Below are 12,621 nucleotides of genomic sequence, written 5' to 3'. Positions count from 1 at the left end.
CTGGGAGAAGGTCAAGCAAGGTGAGTGGGTGACAGCAGAGGCCGGGTGTCCAGCACTTTCCACCGGGGCATTGGCCAAGAGAGCCCTCAGAGATGTGACCCCCAGCAGGTCGGGAGGCATAGAGACCCAGGGCAGTGGCTGGGCTCCAAGCAGTTCTCCCCAGCCCATTGGGAGATCTCTTAGGGAGGTAACAGGCTCTCCCACTGAGTTGTCGTGGGGTGAGGTCTGCCCCACAGGACCAAGGTCTACATCTACGGACAGAGGCACTCCTAACCCTTTTAGGCAGGGAGGGGCTCACAGATGACTCCCAGCACTTCTAAGAGCTGCTGATACCATCAAACCTGAGCCAGGATTAAAAATAAACTCCTGGCAAGCTTGGAGACCCCCTCCACACCCCACACCCCCACCCCCGGCACAGCTGCCCTCTAGGTGTGATGCGTCCCTCCTGCCTGAAGGTTAGCAGGAGTTTGGGAGACACCAAATTGGGGTGGCTGAAGCTGGGATGGGCCAAACCACTGCAGGGGGCCCAGGTTCCTGGGGACATCCACCCAACTTCCCCAGTGGGGCCACCACCACCTGGGCCCCCGGGCTGCCTGCAGGCCAGCCCCTGACAAGGTCTGAGCTCAACTCCCAGCTCACGCGCTACTGTCAGCCCAGTGGGAACCAAGTCATCCCGGGGCTCGCCTGTGCCAGGAGGCCATGCTGCCCTGGGCGGTGGCCACTGCTGCTGGAATGCAGCGTCCTCCCCGGAGGTCCAACGTACCAACCCCAGGCAGAGGTCTCAGGTGGTTTCTCCAAAGTGCCTCTGTGTCCCCAGGATGTGCCCCATCGACCCACAGCGGGGCTGCCTGCAGGGCCCTGGGATCCTGGCCTCTAGCCTCCGGGACGCCCTCAAGCTCACTTGGACAGTGAGAGTGAATGTGGTATAACCCGGAATGACGACACGCCAGTGGCACGGAAAGAGCCCTAACCAGTACGTGGTCCTGGAGACTGAGCTACTACCTGCTGCCTGGAGCTGGGTAAGCGCGATCCTTGAATAGTGCTGAGTAGCACCGCAAAAGCCCGGGGGGGGGGGGGGGAAGGGGAGCCTTGTGAGCTCACCCAGTGCTGGGCGGGGCTACCAGACCATGAGTCCACTGGGCACAGACGGGCAAACTGCGGGGGCCAAGGTCACAGCCAAGGAGGGCAGAGCCTGCAGTCAGCCCGGAAGGCCGAGCCAGGCCAGCGTTCCTTCTGGACAAAAGCCAACTGGGTCCCACTGCTCCTCCCTCCCCTCCCCTCACCCTGCTTCTCCCAAATCTGAGCCGCTTGTCACAATGGCCCCCACAGCAACCAAGGGTATGGGTGGGGGGTGGTGGTGAGCAAAGAAGGGGCCCGTCAGTCTCACAGAGCACCTTCCGAAGAGTAGGGCAGAAGGAAGGGGTACATGGCCTGCCCCCTTAGTCCCCTCCCGGCGCCCCCAGGTGCCCCCAGCCACGAGCTGTTTGGGGAGACACAGGCAGCCCCCTCTTTGGCTGGCTGAGGTTTCATGAGCCTGGGGAAAGAAGATCCAGCTAAAATTAACCGTTATCAAGCTGTCAGCCTGGAAATAAACCCTGCTCCCATTGGCTGCTGGTGACGTCACTCCCGGGTTAATAATAACCTGCGAATGCATAACTGACCACCTGTGCTGGGGCCTTCCTGCGGGGCCAAGACCAGTGGTCACCCAGGCAGGGGCTTTGGGGTGGGGGGGGCAGGGGGCAGGCCTGAGAGCACCCTCCATCCTCAGGGGGGTCTCAGAATGACCCCAGCTCATGGCCTGGGGTCCCAGGCTTCCCTCTGACCCCAGGATTTCTGTGCTCAACCTCTTGTGCGAATCAGTCTCCTCTCAGCTCCCAGCCTACGGGACGACACGACCTGATCGGCCTTGGGGACAAGTTCCTCCGGCCCCCAGCTCCCCAGGCTCAGCAGCCAGGGAACTGAGCTGCCGGTGAGGCCTCAGATTAAGCGGTCTCCATGGCGAGGAGACACTCTTGGCTGTGGGGCTTCCCTCAGAAAAGCGAGCTGAGCTCTTGGCTCGGAATCAGAGAAGCTGCCCCCCCCAACATACACCGCAGGGTGCGTGGGAGTGCACCGAGCTGGGGCGTTTGGCCTGGGGGCAGGGCTGGGGCTGGAGGGCAGGCTTCGGCAAGCTGCTAGAACCCAAGGCTAGGCAAGGGCCCCTCAAAATGGCCAGCCCCTTGCTTGGTGCCTGGGTCAAGTAGCCTGGAGCTCTGGTGACTTCTGAGAGGACACAGGCCCCCACCAGCCCACCCCAGGAAACCAGCATGTCTGGGAGGGTATGAGGCCCACCTGTCTGCCAGGGAAGCCTAGGGAGGGGGACAGAACCCCTCAGAAAGGGAAAGGTCAGCCCAGCCCGCCCTCACCACAGCCAGCACTTGGGCCACAGGACCCATCTGTGGCCGCGGCCGGGCATCTGCTGCTTCGTCTTGGCTGGAGCCGTTGCCATGGTGAAGGGGCCGGTCACTGCCACCTGGGCTTGGGTGGGCAGTGTCCTGCCGACACCAGAGCTCCACCCCTGCCCGGTGCCCACCTGCTTCCAGGGAAGGGGTCTGGCGGGCTTTGCTCTTTGAGCTCCCGGAGAGTCCGGGCTCCAGACCAGCAGCAGGGGAGGGAGTGGCCAGGCCCCCCCATTAGGTCCACTGCAGGCTGGGTGGTGGCGGGGGGTGCACTGGAAAGCCCAGTGAAGGGGTCAGCCTCTCCAGGCAAGAAGAGGCAGCCCCTATGTTGGGACAGGGAGACAGAGGGAGGACTGTGGAGGGTCTGCAGGCCCACTGCCCACCCCTCAGGTGGCAAAGGGAGAGGCCACAGAGCTCCATGCGAGGAGGAGCGTCTCCCGGTGGGGCTGCCCCGGGGAGCAGGCAGCTCCTTGGCAACGCTGGAGCGTAGGTTTCTGCAGCGGATAGAGCGTCCTTCCACAGGGAAATCGGGAGTAACCTTCCTCCAGAGCAGGGACCTCATGGCTGTCCTAGGGGTGAGGGCCCGGAAGGCTGCCTGTGGTGGCGTTCTCCCCATTGGGGCCACCTCCTTCCCCAGGAAAGAACCCCCCCACCCCCCATGCCCTCGAAGGTGACCGCTGTCCCGACTTCCTAGGCCACAGACCACATTGTCTCTTGCAAACTTCCTGGCCGTGACCTGTGCGGTTTCAACCCTTCTGCCTGGCTTCTCTCACAGGCCACTGGGTTTGTGACATTCATCAGGACGTCACACAGCGAATGCTCGCCACTGCTCTGTCGCACTTCCAGCCAGGTTCAAACTAGAGCCGTGTGGGTGTGCCTGTGCACGTGTACCCCAGGGCAGAGCTCTGAGCCACGGGCTGTGTCACGCCAGTCGTTGGCTTACTGCCTCGAGTCTCAGTACCTGCTCCGTGATGACAGACTTGGAGCGTTTCTGCTCTAAGGGAGCAGATCCATTTTGTAGGGTGGGCAGCAAAGGATAAATTTATAGCTGAGAGAAAATTAATTGATAGCTGGCTTTTTTTTTCTTTGACTATGAGGAAATTTTCCCATTTCTTAAACAACCAGTAATTTTGGGGTGAAGTCTGAAGACTTTGGGTTCTGTTATCTTCCTCTGAGGACGGTTCTTGTTTTATCTGCTCTTCAGTCACTGGACCCGTGGGGGCCTGTTTTCATGCTTCTCAGCGTTGGTCTGTAGAACACTGCGCAGGTCTCACAAGCCCTCGAGGCTGATAAAATTCAACCTTCGGTCTTGGTCCCCAGCTCTCCATGGGGCTCAGCTTTAACTTCTCTTAGATGATCCTACACTAGACATTACTGTAGGCTGTTGTCTTTTCTCTCTCTCTGTAAGTTTTTATCTATTAGTTAATCTCTACACCCAGTGTGGGGCTTGAACTCAAGACCCTGAAATCAAGAGTCATGCATTCCATGACGGAGCCAGGAGGTCTCTCCACCCTGGCTGGGTCCAAACGCCAATGCTGCCCAGCACGGCTTGTCTTCTGGTGTCTTGTTTCTGATCCCAACCCATGGTAGACATAACCGTACTGTCCCCCGGGACCCATGCCCTGGAATCACCCCGTCCCCACGAGTGCAGAAGGAAGCTGTGGCTCCCTCTCGCCAGCAGACTATGACGGACAGGAGCCACGACTCCCTGGATCGGCGTCCGTTATTTAAGACGATGTCTTGGCAGACAGACCGGAGCGAGGGAACCTCCTACCAGCCTTGAAGACGTGAGCTCCCAGGATGTGGGAACGCCAGTGCGGGGCCAACGTCAGGAGACGCTGGGCAGCCCCTGAGAGTTGAAAGTGACCTCCAGCTGTCCATCACGCAAAGCAGGGACCTGAATCCTACAGCCCTGGGATCTTAGAAGAGGACCCGAAGCCTCAGGGGGAAACCGACAGCCCCTTCTGAACCCTGAGCAGAGGCCCCAGGCGAGCCCAGCTCCAGAGCCGGGTACATATAACAAACTCATGTTTTTTAAAGTCACCGAATCTGTGGTAATTTGTTACGCAGCAATAGACACTAGTGCGGAGACGGCAGAATCCGCCGTCTGGGAGGCCTCCCTCGGCTCCCCAGCCCCAGCCCCAGCCCGAGCCACCCCCGCAGGCCCGACACCTCAGCCCTCCACCCTCCACCCTCCGCCTGGAGCAGCCGCTCCTGGAGGCTGGGCGGCCGAAGCAGAAGGAACACACGTCCACTGTTCATGTGGAAATAACTTCAAACTTAGAGAAGAGTTGCCAGAGTAGCTGTCCCAAGTGTTGCCTTTGTCCACACCTGCTGGCCGTCTACGTCCACCCACCTGTGTGGACATTCTCTTTCTCTCTCTCTGGGTCAGAACCTCCGTCCTTTTTCTGAAGCACTTGTGAAGAGCTCGCCCAGACCGTGGCCTTTGCTCCTCCGTCCTCGAGTCGGTATTTCCCAAGCACTTTGTGGTCACACTTCAGGCCAGAGTCCCGGTCCCCACGGTGCCGACTCTGCAGCTGGTGCCGCCCATAGCTCGGTCTTCCCAATCTGGGGCCACGGGCTGGTGTCACATGGCATGGCCCCCATCTCCGCTTGCTGGAAATGGTTCCTCTGTCACGTGTGTGTTTTGGGACACTGATGTGCTTTAAGAGTTCAGGCCGGGTGTTTTGAAGACGGCCTTCTTTTGGCTTTTCTGATGTTTGTGCACCAAGAAATTCAAGTTTTATTTTTCTGCTGGGAACACCAGCAGGGCTACCTGGGCCCCTCCCAGTGCCTCGGAAGGAAAGCTACCTGACCCCAGTTGCAGTTACTGCCGTGTGGTCCGTGGTCACCCAGTGAAGGTGGTAGCCACTAGCTTTTCCTGCAGTAATTATCAGCTAAGTAATGGGGTTCTGTAAACATCCTAGTTCTCTTCGAAATCCCTCTCTCAGCCTAGCACTCACTGATGATTCTTACCTGAATCAATTTTTACCATGATGGGTCTGCTTTTTTAAATTGTTTTTTTAGGGGCACCTGGGTGGCTCCGTTGGTGAAGCATCTGCCTTCAGTCAGGTCATGATCCTGGGTCCCCGGATCGAGCCCTGCAGTAGGCTCCCTGCTCAGCGGGGCCCCTGCTTCCCCCTCTGCCCCTTCTCCCCACTTGTGCTCTCTCTCTCTGTCAGATAAACAAATAAAATCTTTAAAAATAATAATAATGAATTATTTTAAATTTTTATCTTTTCAAATTATCATACAGAAAACTGACTCTTTGGGAAGTAGACAGTTATATGAACGTTAGCACACGTCCAGATTCCTGTAGCTACATCGACCAGGACCCAGAGTGTTCCACCCCCAAAACCCTCCTTCACGCCGTCTGCCTATTCTCAGACCTCTTGCCCCGCAGCCGCTGATCTGTTCTCCACCCGAGGGCTATCGTGGGACCCTCCCAGAGATAGAAGCGCCCGCGATGTCCCTTCTGGGGCGGGGCTTCCTGCCCTCGGCGCAACGTCTAAGCAACGTCAAGATTCACCTGGGCCGCTGAGTGTCAACCACTCACCCCTTCTTACCCGTGTGCGGATGAACCTCAGTTCACTTATCGCTTATCCCCTGAACAACCTTTGGGTTGTTTCCAGTTTGGGCAGTTAGGACTAAGGCTGCCATCGACCTTCGTACACAAGTTTGTGTATGAACGTGTTCGGGTTTCTCTGGGACACATGGCAGGCTTGGGGCTGCCGGATCATGCGGCAGGTGAATGTTTAACCTTTCCAGAAACTGCCAAACCTGTCTCCAGACTGCAGTCCCATGCCCTGCGGGGCGTGTGAGCCCTGGGGGCTCTGTACCCTCAGCAGCTCTTGGAACTGTCTGGCTGGACGGTCCTTTCCATTGTCCCGTGGATGTGTCCTGCCACCTCGTCATGGTTTTAGCTGCCATTTCTCTGACGGCTGATGACATCGAAGATCTCCCCGCCTGCGGAGGGGTGCGTCCTCGCCCGTGAAGTTCTGTTACGTCTTTATCCCTTAAACACACACCCACGCACACAGTTTCATCAGGATGTCATTTACATACCTCCGGGTGTATCCATTCAATGTGTAATTCGGGCGGCTTTTTGTCTATCTGGAATTGTGTGACCATCACCATAAACCGGTTTTAGGCCATTGCCATCACCGCACAAAAAACCCTGCACCGTGCGGCAAGCACCCCCATCCCTCCCCTTAAACCACACCCGCTCTGGGGCTGTGGATTTGCCCAAGCTGGACCGTCCACACAGACGGAGCCACGTGCCGAGTGGGCGCTCACGCCCGGCTCCGCCGCTCCGTGGGCATCCACACCCCACTCCCTATGTCAGCGGCCGGATGATGCTTCTTTGGTTCGTTGCTCCCATTTGTTCATCATTCATCGATGCTGGACATTGGGATGCTGCTGTGAACACGCATGTCCACCTTGGCCCTGTGGACGTCCGTCGTCGTCACCAGGGGTAGACATCTCAGTGTCAGACTGTGGGCGAGCCTTCTCAGCCCCTCGAGGAGCTGCCAGACCATGTCTGCAGCAGCCGCACTGCCCTGCATCCTGGCCAGTGACCCGGGAGGGCTCTTGTTTCTCCTCATCCTGACCAGCACTGGTTACTGTCTTCTTTTTTTTTCTTTTTTTTTTTTTTTTAAGATTTCTTTATTTATTTGATGGGAGGTACAGAGGGAGAGAAGCAGACTCCCCCCTGAGCATGAAGCCCAACGTGGGTCTCGATCCCAGGGCTCTGAGATCGTGACCGGATCCAAAACCAAGAGTGAGACGCTTCACTGACTGAGCCCCCAGCCACCCCCAGCCGCCTCTGTGATCACATCTACCCTATGAGCATGAAGTGGCATCTCGCTGTGGGTTTGGTTTGCATTTCCCTGAAGCCAAGGATGCGCTTATTGGCCACATATCTGTCTTCTTCAGAGAAACGTCTATTCAGATTCGTAGCCCAATTTTTAATTGGGTGGTATCTTCCTCGTGTTGAGTTTTGAGAGTGCTTTACGTATCTTGGATAAGAACTCTTTGCTATATATTCAATTTGCAAATATTTTCTCCCTGTCTGTGCTTGTCTTTCATTCTCTTAACGGTGTCGTTCCACAGAACAAACGTTTTCAATTTCGATGAAATCCAGCGCATCGTAGTTTTCTTACATGGCTCATGCTTTTGATGTTGGCTAAGCCCCAACTGCAAAGATTTCCTCCCATATTTTCCCCTAAAGTTGCATAACTCTACATTTCACATTTTTAAAAGATTTTCTTTATCCATTTGAGAAAGAGCACAAGGAGGAGGGGTAGAGGCAGAAGCAGAGGCAGAGGGAGAAGCGGGCTCCCCACGTAGCAGGGAGGCCAACGCGGGGCTCGATCCCAGGACCCGAGATCATGACCTGAGCCGAAGGCAGGAGTTCAGCTCACTGAGCCACCAGGCACCCCTACCTACATTTCACATCTACGTATAGTACCCATTTTTAGCCAATTTTTATATAAGATTTGAGATTCAGGTCACGTTTTATTTCCTGGCATAAGCATGTCCGTTCTCCCAGCAGCGCTCATTGGAAAGGTCCCACTTTTTCCGCTGAGCTGCATGTCCGCGTCTTCTCACAGAGCCGCGCATGTGCGTGGCAGGGCCGTTTCCGGGCACGGATCCATCGCGGTGACTTATGGGTCCCTCTCTTTACCAAGACCACTCTGACCTCGCTGTCGTAGTTTCATACCCATAGCTAAACGCAGACGTGAGCGGAAAGAATGGTGTCTCCAGCAACAGTGGCGAGACTGGGTGGCAACTGGGAACCACACGACGAGGGTCAATCTAACCCCTACCTCATGCCAAATACAAAAACCAACTCAAGATGGATCAAAGGCCCAATAAAACCGTAAGACCGTGAGAAGCAAACGCAGGTATTTGTCTCCAAGACCTTGGGTGTGGCCGCGGCTTCTTAGATGTGACACCAGATACGTGGGCAACGACAGAAAAAGAAACTGGACATCATCAGACTTTTAGGTTTTGTGCAAACGAGCACAAGAAAGTGAAAACAGCCTGCAGGACAGGAGAAGAGAGCGACAAATCGCCCTGGGCGAGGGGCTCGTACGCAGCGCGTATGAGGAAGCGTCGCAGGTCAGTGACAAACAGGCACACGACCCCTTTTAGACGTGGCACAGGGTCTGAGTAAACGCCGACCCGGCGTAGACCGGCAGATGGCCGACCGGCGCCTGACAAGACGCCCGACGTCGTTGCTCGCGGCGTGCCTCCGCTCGGCTTGCCGGAACGCGGGACGCAAGACTGACGGGAGTGAGGCGAGAAGACGTCGCTACAGCCACGGCTGGGACACCAGTCCACTGCCGCCACGAGAGCGGGACAGAGGACAGCTCACCACAAACGGGGCAGGTTGGAGACGCACGGGAAGGCGCCCCGCCAGCCCCAGCCGCAGCCGGAGGTCAGGCCGTAAACTAAGTCTCGGTGACTTGTAGGACACGTTTCCACGAAGGATCTCCTCGGTGCGCAGTGGGTTGAGCTTCGAAACCTGTAACCAGGGAAACACAGAGATTCACCAGCCTGCAGAGATCAGACAACACGCTGCGGGAGAGGAGACCGCGGGAATCTCAGGTGGCACGTGAGGAGGAAAGAAAAGGGAAACAGAACCCACGGGGCTCACGGGAGGCGGCAGCGACAGTGCGGAGGCGATACACGCACGTGAACGCCGAGAAGGGCCCCTGCCGGGGCGGCGCAGCTCAGATGCGAGGAACCAGGAGCAGGAGCACGGACCAAGCCCAGAGCCACAGGAAGGAAGGAGACCAGGACCAGGGAGCGCGAGGGCCACAGCACGACCACTACCACGTCCACCCGCAGGAGGTACAGAGGCCAAAGTCAGGGGACAGAGGGGACATGGGGGGCAGGGGCTGTGCTAGTGTTAAGAGGGACGGAGTTCCGGTTCCACAGGATGAATGCGTGGAGGCAGGGGGCGGCGAGGGCCGCGCAAGGTTCGGGGCACGTGGAGTGCCACCAAACCATATGCAGAGACACGGCTGAGGTGGTCAGTTTTGTTACGTGTATTTTACCGCAGCAGAAATCTTTGTGAGAAAGAGAAAGTGCCGACCCAGGCCACAGTGTGGTTGAACCCCGGCACCACCAGGCCGAGGGAAAGTAGCCGGACACAGGAGACCACGTGCTGAGTCCATGGAGACAGAAGGCAGGCTAGCGGTGGCCGGGGACGGGGACAGGGCACGAAGGGGCAGCCGTGGGGGACGGTGGCATGACACTGGGAATGTGTACATTATCCGCACACTCTCACACAGTGACTTCTCTGTTATGGGACTTTTGCCCTCGACGAGGGGATTTGGGTACTGCAATTTCACCAAATTCTTATCTTCCAGAAACGTTTTGGTTATCATAGCTCCTTTGTCTTCTCATATTAATTTTGGGATCCGCTCGCCTAGAGCTTCGGAAATCTTGCTGGAGTCGTTATCGGCGCGATTAGGTCTAGACATCAATTTTCAGGGAATGGACGTCCTCACTGTCTGGTCTCTGTTTACTTCCCTTCTTCCGTCTCCCTCCTTAGCGTTTTACTTTTGACACACGCATCTTGCTAGGTTCATGCCTGGGTGCTTCATGGGCAGAGGGTACCTATCATAAATGGTACTTTTTGAAATGTCCGTTTCCAGTCGTGAAATCGCCAGCGTGCGGGGAGACCACCGGCCGACGGCTCACCACGTTTCCTCCATCAGCTTTCTCTTGGGCTCCTGGAGGATGGACCGTCGTGCTGGCCGTGGCCAGGGATGGCTTCGTTTCCCGTTGCCAATCCCTATGTCTTTTGCTTCTTTTTCTTGTCTTATTGTACCGGCTACGACTTCCAGCAGGTGCGGAATGACTGCAGCCAGTGTGGACGTGCTCGCCCTGTCCCCGTCCTGGAGGACGGACGTGGTCTTTCCCCGGCGTGCACAATGCCGGGCGAGCTCGCCATCAGCTCTTCCTCGATGCTCCGTGTCGGGTCGAGAACCTTCTCGTCCGTTTCTCATTTGCAGAGTCGTTACCGTGAATGCGTGCTGGGTTTGGCCAAACTTCCTTCGCCGTCCTTTGATGCGAGTGCCCACAACCACCCGCGGGCTCACCGTGACGAGAGCTGCCGGAAAGCCTTCACCCGCTCTGCCGGCATCTGGGCAGTTCAGCACCGTGTTTGCTGTGCGTCTCCGCAGCGTTGAGCTTTTCCTGTGCTTTTACGCCAAGTGATTTTGGATTTTATCCTGAAGTTCAGTATTTGTGATGAATAAACTCTTTTCAGCTTGCCGTGTGCCAGGGCTTGAACTTCAGAGCAGTAAAATGGTTGTTTCTGGTAGTTTTTTCCGGCTTTACAGTCGCATTTGGGGGAGAATGTTTGCTGACCTCCTCACTGCTTCCTGCTGGAAATCCGTAATATCTTTTAGTTCGATTCACTCTTTCATCAGGTGTATTTAGTAAATGTCTACGGCATGACAGATTCTTTCTCGGCCATGGGGAACACAACAGTTACAGTCTGTTCCCGCAGGCTGGGCCAGCCGACCTGGAAAGAAATGTGGTATTTGCAGCAGTGAAAAGCACCGTTAGCGAAGCCCGTCGGCGCCTCCGGCTGAGCACCCGCTCGTGCTCGGTCCTGCTCTGCTCATTTACATGAAGTGTCTTAACCTGTGAACCAGGCTCTGCCTGGCCGCTGCCCCCAGGACATCGTCTGGCCACGCGAAGGCCCCCATGTAGTAAGCGCTCACCAAATAGTACTCAGGAGCTTTATTTTCCTCTGCGGATGGTGATGTCACCCACAGAGGCTCGTGCCAGGGAAGCTGGCAGCTGCTGCCCCTCAGGAAGGAGACTTCTGACCCTGCAGGTGGGGGGCAGGACTGGTATCCCCAGGCTCCTGGCTTAGTAAATGCAGTTTTTATGTTGACGCTGGAAAGAAAAGTCACCTCCTTTCCCATTCTCTGTCCTTGAAGAGAATGGGAGGCTGGGAGGCTGCGGATATGGCAGCTTGTGTGGGGCCGGCCCCACGGGTTGCGCAGCCTGGAGACGTGCTCCTGGAAGGAAGGGCTCGCCTGGCGGGGGGTGGCCGGCCTACAGCCCTCGCAGCCCACTCCTTCGGGGCTGGACTCGGCCACAGAGCAGCCTTACCCCGGGACTTCCTCCCCTGGGGAACTGCTCTGGCTCTGAGTGACAGGAGCCAAAGGCCCTCCCAGCTGAGCCTGAGCAGGTCACCCCTGGTGTGCCCTCTCGCTCCAAGGCTCCCCACGGGCCCCATCGCCCCCCTCCCAGCTCCCTCCCCAAAACACACACTGTGTGTCTCAGTCTCCGTCCCAGTGCCTGCTCCTGAAACCCTGGCCTGAGACCCTGGCCTGGGATACTTCCTCACGAGGGAGCCCCAGATGGGAGAAGGCCACAGCCAGGCTGAGGCCAGGTGCCTCACCTGCCCAGGCTGCCAGAAATGGCCTACCACAGGGGACCCTCGGCACGGCCGGGGCTCTGCTCAGTGCCCACAGCTGGCACATTGTCTGCATCCAGCTGGGGAGGGGGGAGCAGGGGAGTGTGTCGTGTGGCCTGAGCAGGCTGAGGAAGGGCCTGGCAGACGGGAGTGAGAGCACCAGTGTGAACGGAACCAAATTCCATCCGGCCCACCGGCAGAGCACCAAACGGATTGCCTCCACGTGGCTGTAGGACAGCCCCAGACGAGAGAGGCCCGGCCCGCGGATTCCTCCGGATCTCTGCTGTGAGCATCCGAAGCTTCTGCCCGGGATGGGGCTCTGGAGGAGGGTGTCAGGACCCCAACCGCCAGGCCCCTCCACACTTCTCCCTGAACCCTCCATGCCCAGGGGCCCAGGCCTACGACTGGCCCGAGAAACTCGGGCCTGCATCCCCTGGGGGCAGACGCTGTGGCAGCAGGGCTCTCCCGGGGACCGAGCTCTGCTTGTGAGCCCAGCGCAAGGAGGGGCTTTGAGACCACGGGGCAGCCCTGCGTGGGCTGCAAGGAGTGGGTGCTCTGCCTGGTGTGCCCGCTCTGGGGAGTCACCGGGACATCTCGCCCACTGCTCCCTACCTGGAGGCAGGACAGAGTTTCTACCCCCCCCCAACACACACCTAGAGCCCAGCAGTGCCTGGGATCTGGGGGCCAGGGCCCCTGCACCTCCCAGCCCCAGGGCTGCCACAGCACCTTCTCCAC

This window comes from Lontra canadensis, unplaced genomic scaffold (genome assembly GCF_010015895.1).
Source record: "Lontra canadensis isolate GAN:19392208 unplaced genomic scaffold, GSC_riverotter_1.0 scaffold65, whole genome shotgun sequence".
Classification (NCBI taxonomy): Eukaryota; Metazoa; Chordata; class Mammalia; order Carnivora; family Mustelidae; genus Lontra; species Lontra canadensis.
This window is presented reverse-complemented; position numbering follows the sequence as displayed.